This window comes from Phyllobates terribilis, unplaced genomic scaffold (assembly GCF_046119375.1).
Source record: "Phyllobates terribilis strain yellow unplaced genomic scaffold, ASM4611937v1 Scaffold_3__8_contigs__length_932513732, whole genome shotgun sequence".
NCBI lineage: Eukaryota > Metazoa > Chordata > Amphibia > Anura > Dendrobatidae > Phyllobates > Phyllobates terribilis.
In genome coordinates, this window is record NW_027362763.1 from 177,170,512 (window position 1) to 177,183,660 (window position 13,149).

Sequence of the window (13,149 nt, forward strand, 5' to 3'; positions counted from 1 at the left end):
GGCACTGCGGGGATTGGCCGGTTTCTGACCATGGACTGGAGGGTATGTATGCATTATACATATGACGCGACCCCTGGGCCGTGGGGTACTCGGTAGCCGGGCTGGTCGATGCTGGGGGATGTCACAGTGGCGGTTACCCTGTCCGTGAACCAGGGCGGTCAATAAAAGTGAATTATTGTGAAAGGGGAATAAAGTTTTTATATAATGTTCATGACGCCACCTGTGGTATGCGGCTATATGGGGCCGCCGCTGCGGTGCAGATCCTCTGGAGCTGATGATAATGCAGCAGAGTTGGTTCAGCTCTCCTCAGGCAGAGCTTAGCTCCAGGGCAGGAAATGGTGATGTGATAGATGTTGCTGTGCAGTGTAGTGCAGGGGATGGCGCAGATAATAACCAGTCCACAACTTAATGGCAGTTTCCTCTTAGCTTTACTTGCAGTTTGGCAGAGCAGACCGGGGCATGGAAACTAGCTGGTAGTAGAGGTCCGGGCGGCCTGGAACCAAGTTGGGAATCCACCTTGCCAGGTGAAGTTGGAGGCCTTCCCTTTGCACTAATCTCTTTGGCCCTGCTGCTTATAGCTGTGCTGTGGCCCTCGTCCCTGAGTAAAACGTCTTTGTGCTCACCCGTATGGCAGGCAGCTCGGGCCTTCCTGGAGTGTTGCTCCCACGTGGCGGTGCTGGGCCCTATGTGCTGCTGAGCCTCCAGGCGTCTGATGGGGCCAGGGGACCTGCAGTCTCCAGCCCTCCGGTTTCTGCTGCTGGGACTTCAGTGCCCCGCAACCTCGGAATCCAGTGTCCAGTTCTTCTACGCTCCTCTCTGGGGTGAGCTGCCATGCAGCTCCACTCCGCAGGTCTTTCCTCTTCGCTGTCCTGACTTCAACTCCTCTATACTCTCTCTAACTGACCCCGCCTCCAGATTCCAGTTGCTGAGGGGAGGAGCTCCCCTTTCTGGTCTGGAGCCAGGAAAATGTTGTATGCTAGTAAACCTGATTAGGGGACCCCTCCTTGCTTCCAGGCATGGCATCACCCCTTGTGAGGGAGGCAATGCCACTGTGGCAACCGGACCCCTGGGGTGCCACACATACTCCCGGCCAGGGCTTGTCCAGTGGGCGCAACTTCACTCCATATGCCTGGACAGCCATGTCACTAGACAGGGTGTGGCCAAGCTACATACGAGTGTATGGAGTGAGAGCGCTCACTGGACGGACTCTGGCTGGGAGTATGTATAACGCATACATACCCTCCGGCCCCAGATCAGAAACTGATAAATCCCTGCAGCGCACAGTGCATGTTCTGGGGGAATTCAAAAGTCTGCAGTCACACACAGTGACTGCTGACTTATCGATTTGGACTGGACAACCCATTTAATTTAGGTTACACACTTTTTTCTTGAATTTTTGATCAAGAAAATATGTGTAAAGAAGCTCTCATTTTTACTTGCAATCTTTTGCCATTTTCTCAGTAGTTTTAATTTCTCTGATTGTTCCTCACCTGGTTTTGGCTCCCACTCCTGAGAAAATATACTGACCGAATACTGACCAAATACTGATAGCGGGGCCGTGGCCTTAGACTTGCATTAGATGTGGAAAATTTGCAAGTAAAAAAAACGCATTTGCATTTTTAGTGTGTTTCCACTTTTGGCATTAACCTCTTTACCTCCGAAGGTGGTTTGCACGTTAATGACTAGGCCAATTTTTAAAATTGTAGGTACAAAATAGTCGGCACTCCATAAACCTTGTTAGTAATAGTGGTGCACGTGGAGAAGTTGCAGACAAAGTAGAAAAAATCCCGGCACTCACGTGTGTTCAATCAATTTATTTATTCCACATGTGGAATAAATGAATTGATTGAACACACGTGAGTGCTGGGATTTTTTCTAATTTTTAATATTGTGACCACTGTCACTCTATGAGGTGATAACTCTGGAAGGCTTCAACGGATCCTACTGATTCGGAGAATGTTTTTTCGTGACATATTGTACTTCAATGTAGTGGTAAAATTTATTCGATATGACTGGAGTTTATTTGTGAAAAAATCGGAAATTTGGGGAAAATGTTGAAAATTTTGCAATTTTCACAATTTGAATTTTCATGCCCTTAAATCAGAGAAATATGTCACACAAAATAGTTAATAAACAACATTTCCCACATGTCTACTTTACATCAGCACAATTTGGGAACCAACATTTTTTTGCTAGGAAGTTATAAGGGTTAAAAGTTGACCAGCGATTTCTCATTTTTCCAACAAAATTTACAAAACCATTTTTTTAGGGACCACATCACATTTGAAGTGACTTTGAGGGGCCTTTATGACAGAAAATACCCAAAAGTGACTCCATTCTAAAAACTGCACCCCTCAAGGTGCTCAAAATCAAATTCAAGAAGTTTATTAACCCTTCAGGTGCTTCACAGGAATTTTTGGAATGTGGAAGAAAAAAATAAACATTTAAACTTTTTTCACAAAAATGTTACTTTAGACTCAAATTTTTTATTTTGCAATGGTAAAAGGAAAAAATGGACCCCAAAATTTGTTGTGCAATTTCTCCTGAGCACTCCAATATCCCATATGGGGGGAAATAAACACTGTTTGGGCACATGGCAGGGTTCGGAAGGGAAGGAGTGCCATTTGACTTTTTGAATGTAAAATTTACTTGAATAATTAGCGGACGCCATGATGCATTTGGGGAGCTACTGATGTGTCTAAACAGTGGAATTCCCCCACAAGTGATATCATTTTGGAAACTAGACCCCACAGGGAACTTATCTAGATGTGTGGAGAGCACCTTGAACCCCCAGCTGCTTCACAGAAGTTTTTAACATTGAGCTGTAAAAATAAAATTTTCACATTTTTCCTACAAAAATGTTTTTCAGCCCCCAATTTTGCATTTTAATAAGGGTAACATGAGAAATTTCACCATGCAATTTTATGTGCAAGTTCTCCTGAGTACGCCGATATCCCATATGTGGGGGAAAACCACTGTTTGGGCGCATGACAGAGCTCAGAAGGAAAGGAGCGCCATTTTACTTTTTGAATGTAAAATTTGATGAATAATTAGTGGATGCCATGTCGCGTTTGGGGAGCCCCTGATGTGCCTAAGCAGTGGAAACCCCCCACAAGTGACATCATTTGGGAAGCTAGGAATTTTTATCAAGGGGTATGGAGAACATTTTGACACAGAATTTGATAACATTAGGTCATCATATTGAATAAGTTGTCATTAGTGCTCGCTACTTGACTAGGGAAAGTGCTCGCTACTTGAGTTTGCATCGGGTACTCGGGTATGCACTATGTATTGCGGGTGCTCAAGTGACATATTCAAGTCCCCGCCCCACATGTTTCACGGTTGTTAGACACCCTAAAGAAAACATGCGGGGATCACTCGGGCATAGCTGGCAATTCCCACAAGTTTTTTTTGGCTGTATAACAGCCAGGAAACATATGGGGTGGAGACTCGAGCATGTCACTCGAGCACCCGCAATTCTCAGTACATACCGGAGCACCCGATGCAAACTCAAGTAGTGAGCACTTGGGCTCAACACTAGTCACCATATCGTCATCATTTTGTTTTTCTTTACTTTTGAAAAAATCCCAACAGCAACACAACCCTAACCCCAACCGTAACATAACCCCACCCTATCACAACCCTAACCGTAGCACAACCCTAACCGTAGCACAACCCTAACCCTAACACAGCCCTAACCCTAGGTAATCCTAACCCTAGAGTTTATTTTTTACGCTGTTCCTCGTGCGCTATAAATGATTAGACGACTTTATTCTTTGGGGTGGTATGATTACAGCGATACCAGATTCATATCGGGTTTTTATGTTTGCCAGCTGTCAAACTAAAAGATGCATTTTTTTGCAAAGACTAGTTTTTGTAATAATTTTTTCATATTTCGGTTTACAGAGTCATCTGACAGCTTGTATTTTGCGGGACAAGTTGACGTTTTTATTGGTACTATTTTCGGGAAAATGACATTTTTTGATTGCTTTCTATTCCGATTTTTGGGAGGCAGAATAAACAAAAAACAACAATTCAGGAATTGTTTATTTCTTTATGTCGTTCCACGTGTGGTAAAAATGATAAGGCAGCTTTATTCTTCGTTTCAGTGCATTTACAGCAATATAAATGTAGTATTTTTTTTATGTTTTGGCGCTTCTACACATTAAAAACTATTTTATAGAAAAAATATTTTTTTTTTTCGCTTTATTCTGAGAGCTATCATTTTTAAATTTTTTGGCTGATGGAGCTGTATGGCAGCTTGCTTTTTGCGGAACAGATGATGTTTTCAGCGGTACCATTGTTTTTTACATTCGTCTTTTTGATCGCGTTTTATTCCATTTTTTGTTTGGTGGTATGATGATAAAGCCTTGTTTTTTGTTTCATTATTTTTTTTTTGTACCGTGTTCACTAAAGGGGTTAACTAGTAGGACAGTTTTATAGGTCAGGTCGTTCTGCATGCGGCAATATCAAATATGTGTACTTTTATTGTTTTTTTGTTTTTTTTTATAATAATATTTATGGGTCCAGTATATTTTTATTTTTTTGGGATTATTTTCACTTTGTGACACTTTCTTTCACTTTTATACTTTGTCCTACTATGGCACTTTCAATTTTTGCAGGCTAATCACTTGCATAGAAAAGAGATGCAGCAAATGAAAGAGAAAAGGGAAATCCACCGCCACATCCAACAGGAAATAATTAAAAATTGTTCTTTACTGAAGAAAAAACTAAAACATGCTAAAAATGAAACCTCAGAAACCTGACGCGTTTCTGGTGTATACAACACCCTTATTCATAGGACGACTGAGGCAACATGTAACAGACCAGACTTTATACCAAACTTGCAATAAATGAGCAAAAACAATAGGTGGAGCTCAAATCAGTGCTGCAGGGGAAGTTGCAAACAATACAGGTGACGAGCATAAGATAATAAATGTAGTGCAATGAATAATAAATAATTCATAAAGCATACCCAATATGGCAATAATATTCTGAATGGACAAATATAATTGCAATAATAATTAACATAATGGCAACTAATGGAAGTCGCAATTCAGTAGTCAGTGTCACACAGGATGAAATCAGATACGCAGAACTATTGTGAGTGTGCCTATTCTTCTCCTGACCCGGCTGGGTCCCCTCTGTCTGGCATCCCCTCTCCTACGCTGCCCTGAGGCCCCGCTCCACCTGTGGGGAGCCGTACCAACTAAGCTGCCTGATCACCGGCCTCAGAGGACTGTAGCAGCGCTGGTGATCCTCACCAGACACCACGGGTGGTGTCACGAACATTCCCCTTTCCCATACACCTTTCCCCCGTTATTCCTTGCTTTTTAAAGAGTGACACCAGGGTACGGCCCCGGGAGCCGGCCACCGCGGCGTCCCCTAAATCCAACAACAAGGCCCGGGCGCCAAGTCGCCCCCATCCCCTGTGCGCGTCACTTGTGATCACCAATTGGTGCTGCACACTCAGGATGGATTCCGGCTGACACATGGTTTTGAAATCGACAACGTGGTAAGCTTACTACATTTCCTCTCCCCTCCTCCCTTCTTTGCCATAGAGATGCAGCAGTAGCATCTCTGTGCTATGCAGGTTGTCAGCCAGGCAGACACAAGTTACTTTGATCGTGCACTTCACATAATCAAAGTAACTTCCTGATGTCTTGTGACCCAGATGTCATCATGACGACATCGGGGCACCATGGATGTGTGCACGGGGTCCCGATTCAAGGTAAGAGGGGCTCTCTTACCGCTCCTTGCTCCCGGAATGCTACGATTGACTTCGATCACAGCATTTCGCGAGTTACTGTGCTGGGAGTGGTGTGGGACCGCTTCTGACACAGCTGTGAGAATCAGCTGACACCCGGTGGCGAAAGCCCCGCACTGCTTCTGTGCGGGCGCGATCATATTGTGCATAATAGTATGTACCTGGTACATAAGGCCCGGAGCACAGGGTCGTACTATTACTGACAATGTCTGTAAGGGATTAAACACGCATGTAATCCGCACATGACTAATAGTAAAGTTTTGTCAAAGCCAAATACTGCATAATATCTGTGGCGCCCAGCTGTGCTTGGAGCCACAGATCCTAGAGGGGTGCATTAACGGATTCCTCCACAAGAGGCCCCCACAGCACACACACACCTCCACCTTCCACCTCAGACCATCAGAGTGAGCCCGTTAGGGATATAAAAAGGGAAGTTGGAGCTAGGCAGTTAGTTCCTCTTGAGAGTTAAGCAAGTACAGACCTGAATACAGAGTCGAGCTCAGTCTAGTCTGGAGTCTACAGAGAGTCAAGTCTGAGAGAGGTCAGCCTGCAGTGGAGCCCAGTCCAGACGCAGTTGTAGCTCAGTTAGAGCTCAAGGTGTGCCGGCGCCATAAGATCGGTGAAGCGCGGCAAGCTGCCGCTAGTGTGTATAGCCTAGTGAGGGCCCGAGTGTGGCCGAAGGCGAGTGGAAAGTGAGTAGCATTGGGGGCAGAGGAGCTGTACAAGCTCACACCAGAATGCATATACCGGACACCGGGTCCGAGCTTACCGGGATCTCTAGGACCCAGTAGGACATAACCGGAATCCCTGGAAGACTTCAAGTCCCAGGATCACCTAAGAGCTGATAAGTAACAGAGCCAAGAGTCACGGAGGCCCCGCAAGCTGGGAGCGCGTGGTCCAAGAGAAGGCCCTACCACAAAGTCAGCCGGTGCAATACAGAAACCAGGTTAGGCCTAGCTCCAGGCAGGTCAGAAACTTACCACATGAAGGCAAGAAACAGGAGGCCCTACACCCGCTCACTGGGGAGGTCCTGATATGCACCCTTCACCCTACAGTGCTCCGGGACGTGCCTGAATTTCCATCAGTAAAAGGTACTGAAGTGACTATCGTGTCTGTCCCTGTTCTTGCTCTGACCCGGCTGGGTCCCATCTGTCCTGCATCCTTAAATCCACGCTGCCCTGAGGCCTAGCTCCACCTGTGGGGAGCTATACCACGCAATCTGCCTTAACACCGGCCTCAGTGGGCTGCCGCAGCGCTGGTGATCCTCACCAGACACCACAGGTGGCGTCACGAACTTAGTAACATAATCATCCACCCTTTTAAAAGAGAGGCCCAGGGTAAGGCCCCGGGAGCCGACCACCGCGACATCCCCAGGGTCAGGCCGTAACAAGGCCCGGGCGCCGAGTACTCCCCATTCCCCTCCTTGGCTCTACATATCATAAACACAGCAGCTTTATTTAAAGCATGACACACCAACAAGAGCCAAAAACGTGTTTAACATGCATGTAAAAAAATGCTCTAAAAACACAGACAAAAATACAAGGAATGGAGGAAGCCGAGCATGGTGATGGAGTGAATATGCATTTTTTTAACCCCATGGCTGCCCACTGCTTAAGTTACCTTTTGACTGGAGAATCCCTTAAATCATACATGCAAACTCTGGCCCGCAGGGTGGTTATATTTGGCCCGCGACACCCGAACTGCCACCCCCAACGTGGGGCCATTATTCTGTATGGAGGACTATGTGGTGTCAATTATACTATGTGGAGGACTATGTGGGGCCTGTGTGGAGGACTATGTGGGCCCCATTGTTCTGTATGGAGGACTATGTGGGGCCCCTTATTCTGTATGGAGGACTATGTTGGGCCCATTATTCTGTATGGAGGACTATGTGGGGCCCACTACTCTGTATGGAGGACTATGTGGGGCCCACTACTCTGTATGGAGGACTATGTGGGGCCCACTATTCTGTATGGAGGACTATGTGGGGTCTATTATTCTGTATGGAGGACTATGTGGGGCCCACTATTCTGTATGGAGGACTATGTGGGGCCCACTATTCTGTATGGAGGACTATGTGGGGCCCACTATTCTGTATGGAGGACTATGTGGGGCCCACTATTCTGTATGGAGGACTATGTGGGGCCCACTATTCTGTATGGAGGACTATGTGGGGTCCGCTCTTCTGTATGGAGGACTATGTGGGGCCCACTACTCTGTATGGAGGACTATGTGGAGCCCACTATTCTGTATGGAGGACTATGTGGGGTCTATTATTCTGTATGGAGGACTATGTTGGGCCCATTATTCTGTATGGAGGACTATGTGGGGCCCACTATTCTGTATGGAGGACTATGTGGGGCCCACTATTCTGTATGGAGGACTATGTGGGGCCCACTATTCTGTATGGAGGACTATGTGGGGCCCACTATTCTGTATGGAGGACTATGTGGGGTCTATTATTCTGTATGGAGGACTATGTGGGGTCCATTATACTGTGCAGAGGACTATGTGGGGCCATTATACTGTATGAAGGACTATGTGGGGCCCATTATATTGTACAGAGGACTATGTGGGGTCCATTATACTGTATGGAGGACTATGTGAGGCCATTATTCTGTATGGAGGACTATCTGGAGCCATTATTCTGTATGGAAGACTATGTGGGGCCCTATATACTGTATGAAGGACTATGTGGGGCCCATTATACTGTATGGAGGACTATGTAGGGCCCATTATTCTGTATGAAGGACAATGTGGGGCCCATTATTCTGTATGGAGGACTATGTGGAGCCATTATTCTGTATGGAAGACTATGTGGGGCCCTATATACTGTATGAAGGACTATGTGGGGCCCATAATTCTGTATGGAGGACTATGTGGGGCCCATTATACTGTATGAAGGACTATGTGGGGCCCATTATACTGTATGAAGGACTATGTAGGGCCCATTATTCTGTATGAAGGACAATGTGGGGCCCATTATACTGTATACTGGTTGGCCCGCGACTTTGTCCAAGGTTTTCATTTTGGCCCTCTGTGTGTCGACATCCCTGCCTTAAATGATGAAATGAATCGGTACATTTATGTCTTGAATATTGAGGATTTATTGTTAAAAGATTTGTCTGATAAATAAAGAAGCCAAGATTTTTCACCTTTTGAAAAAAACAGCTGAGATTCACATTGTCTCATATTTCAAATTCCCCTACTGAGGAGATTAGTATTAAATATTAGATAGTATTAAACAGCAATCATTCAAGTGAATAGCTAGACACTCGCTTTAAGAAAAAATGTGATCATGTGTGCAGAAATGTAGCTTTTAATCCCCTAGGTTGGTATTTTCAGTTGAACAAAAGGGTTATTTTTTTTTCTTCAATGATTAACTTAGGACTTAGTCATAGCATTTATTAGATATGTGCCTGTTCTTGCTTTAGGGTCACCGCCCATTTGTTATTAATAAAACAGCAAGGTAGATATTGAAAGAGGTCATTTCAGTACACTTTACAACACTGCTTTTTAACAACTGAGACGTAGGAGACTTTACATTACTTCTATTGAATAATGGGTGCAGATTAATGAGAAGTTTAGAGCAATAACTAATTATAGATGAGCAAATCAATTATCATTTTTACATTTCAAAAGTAGGGATGAGCGTACCAGTGGAAGTTCCAGTTCTGATACCCGACCTAAAGTTTAGTTCAAAGTTCGGTTCAGGTACCAGAACTTGACCTGAACTTGAACCTGCACCCGAACTCTATTGAAAACAATTGGGACCCGAACTTTGAAACTGGAACTGGAAACTGGAAAATTCTCTCTCTCTGCCTTTCTGTTTCTCCCCTTCCAAACTTCCCCTCAGAACTCTGAACATTAAAAAGAACTTCTGGGAGAAGTCTGTGCTTCTGGATTTAGCACTGGACACTAAGTGTCCGGTACGAATCCTGAACTTTTAAGTTCGAGTTCGCTCATCTCGGTTCAAAATGTAATTGACCTCAGCATTTTCACTCTGCCGTCAGTGTGGTGACAAGGAGGTAGATTGCACTAAAGAGAATAAACACTCAGACTTTTTCATAACAGTGCCAAACAGGTCCAGTATTTGAATCTCAAATAGATACTGATTTGGCTACTTATTTAGTTCCTCAATTAGTTACTCATGAACTATAATATGCCAAAGACCACAGCCCCACTATCAGTATTCGGTCAGTATTTTTTCTCAGGAGTGGGAGCCAAAACCAGGAGTGGGTGATAAATGCAGAATTGGTGACTTGTTTCTATTATACCATTTCTCTGATTGTTCCTCACCTGGTTTTGGCTCCCACTCCTGAGAAAAAATACTGACCGAATACTGACCAAATACTGATAGTGGGGCCGTGGCCAAAATATGATATTCTTTGATCCTGTCAAGTGGGATCAGCCGTCTACCACTGCAAGGCGGCAAGCAACTCTTAGTATCTCACTTATGGTTGGCTTTGTTGAAGTTTTTCCATCAAAAAATATGATACTGAAACCACACTAAAGAACCATACAGTTCTTTATCAAAAGTATATAGGGATTTTTTTTGGTGCTTTTTCTGACCAAGAACCTGCCAAGAGTTGACATGATTTTTTTTCCATGCAGAAAATGAATGCTTGACATAAAATACACCACTGATGTCCTTCATGCAATTAATCATAATCGTAGTAAGGCCACTGCCCCACTATCAGTATTTGGTCAGAATTCGGTCAGTATTTTTTCTCAGGAGTGGGAGCCAAAACCAGGTGAGGAACAATCAGAGAAAAGGTATAATAGAAACAAGTCACCAATTCTGCATTTATCACCCACTCCTGGTGTTGGCTTCCACTGCTGAGAAAAAAAAAATGACCGAAAACTGACCAAATACTGATAGTGGGGCTGTGGCACCCCTGAGGGTTCAGTCGCCACAGGGGTACTGCACCTCAGACCTCTCAGGACTCAGCCATCCATCCAACACTACACCACTCCTGTCCTGAGGGGGGCTTATATACACCAGGGTGCTGCCCCAGCCGGGATAAGAGGAGATGGGGGGAACCAAAGATAGGGGGAACCATGTAGTGGGTGAGGATGGAGGACGCACTTTAGGTTACACCACAAAATTCATATTTAATAAACGGCCATCTTGGGCTTATGGTCTTTGATTGTGATCTTCATCACTGAACGTGGCTTTCTGTGTGAACCAGCTGCTGATTGAGGATACACGGTCCTCGTGCTCTGGCCTTGAGGCGAGGAGCGGGCTAGAGTTAATGGTTGTCTCTACCCGGTCAAGGTCCCTACCCAAGAAGGTCTGGAGGAGAGACAAGCTCCACAGGCAAAAGGATCCCAGGGGGATGCAGACAGAGCAGTATACGCCACCTGTCCTCACTATTCTGGCCTAGTCAGAGGGATTCCTGCTGCAAAAGGGGTACCGGCCCTCGATATCTGACTCTGTTACTTCAAGTCTTAGTCGAAGAAGCCCGGAGGCTGAGTGGATCCCACCGGGTAACGGAGTGGAGTCACCACCCATACCCTTGTTCTGTGCATAGTCCAGAGGGAGACCCGGCCTTAGTACACGCACCACATATGGACAGGAGAGGACCTAGTGGAAAGTCTAGGAACACTCTGGTGCAGGGGGGGTCCTGATTGATACACCCGAACTACCCGGAGTGTGCTGAACCCCTTCCTGGTGGCCGCAGAGCGCCGTGAGGAGCAAGGAGAAGCCTTGCAGCTGACACCTAACATCGTGAGTAAAGCTTGGAAGACTGCATCTATTGCCTCCGGTTCCTTATTGCAACGCGGCACCGCACTACACTGCACCACATCCCCTACTACCACTCCCCTGATCCGTCTTCTCTGCCCTGAGGCCCTGCTCCTCCTGTGGGGAGTAGTACCATCCGTTGCTGCCACGACATCCCGCCTCAGAGGACTGAACGCAGCGCTGATGGGAGAATCACCAGGCACCACAGGTGGCGTAGTCATTTAATCCACTCGATTAACACCAAAAAACTCTGAAAGCCCATTAAATCTTTTATGTGACGGCCCTGGGCACGGAACGGGTCCAGGCCACGGCTACAACCCCCCAAACATCTGACCCGGCTCCGAGTACCCCCATCTCCCAGGGAGCGCTGTGAGCGTCACAGGGCCGTGGTCAAATACTGATAGTAGGGCCGTGGCCTAACGCAGAAAATCTTGCATGCCTTGACTGCCTCCAAATTAAATTAATGAAGTCAATCCCACCAAGGGAAGTTGTGAATTCAAGATCTAAGGTAAGACTAGTCTGGGTTAAACAATGTCCTATATAACTCGTCTTGGCTTATTTGTATATGAGAACGAGAGAAGAGAAGCCATGCTACAGATATGGATCACCATATGATATGCAAAAAAAATTGAATTTCATTAACACAAAAACTATAAGAGCAATTTAAAAACAATTAAAACAGTCACACAGGACTGGGAAAACACAAACCCACATTGGGTAAGAGGTGTCACTGCCAAATAAATATGCACGCTCAATAATAATAAGTAGTCCAGAAAAGGTAGAAATAAAGAACACCACCAAATCTTACAGAAAATATACATGTAGCGCCCCGAGAGTTCGGCCGCTACAGAAGTATTGCATCTCAACCAGATGTGCGATATCTCACTTCCAGGTAAGGATGGAGTGTGGATCAGGACCCTGACACCTGCATGCATCACACCACATTTCCGGGAGGCAGGGCGACTAGTATGCTCCAAGTGGACAGTCCCTGTCCCTGGCTGGAGTGGGGGGGAGGGAACACCGAGGAAGGGGGGACCCTGTAGTGCATAGGAGGGAGAGGGCAGTTCCTGGGTGCACTGAGAAGGAGGTATAAAAGGTGGGCACCATCTTAGTTCAGTAGTCAGTTCAGTAGGAGGAGAAGACAGGGAGCAGAGGCTCAGACCGAGCTCTGCTCCGCAGGCAGGCCTGGGAGAGTGGCCGGAGCCTGGAGGAAGGAGAAGGAAGGAAGAGGAGCGGAGGAGGCTCCAGGAACAAGGAACAAAGGGACCCCAGGGGTGTGGACCGGCGAGTCGCCACCGCACGCCCGAATCTACCTGCGTAGGGGGGTCAGGCCAAAGGGGGAGATCGGTCCCCGAAACAAGTGGAGGCGGGGAACTACCCTCAGCTAGAAACCGGAGGCTGTGACATTTTATGTGGCGCAGCCCCTCGCTACACCCGCTAGGAAGGCACCACATAGGGTCAGGGAAACGGCACCAACGTTTACCCGAGAAGGCCCGAGGCAGCCGGACAGAAACGAGGTCACTGGTGGGGTATGACAGGCCAGAGAAAGGACACACAAAGGGGGGTCCTGTGAAACGCTCCAAAGTTATCTGGGAGTAGGCCGAGCCCCTCACCTGGTGAGCACAGTGCGACGTGG

The 13,149-nt window shown here is 46.4% G+C and overlaps 1 protein-coding gene across 2 annotated transcripts in view; it reads left to right on the forward strand.

Annotated features, from left to right (window-relative positions):
- The window catches only part of LOC141258969 (alpha-1,4-N-acetylglucosaminyltransferase-like), a 194,245-nt gene that overhangs the window by 8,870 nt on the left and 172,226 nt on the right, over positions 1-13,149 (forward strand). The gene's annotated exons all lie outside the window — the stretch shown is intronic.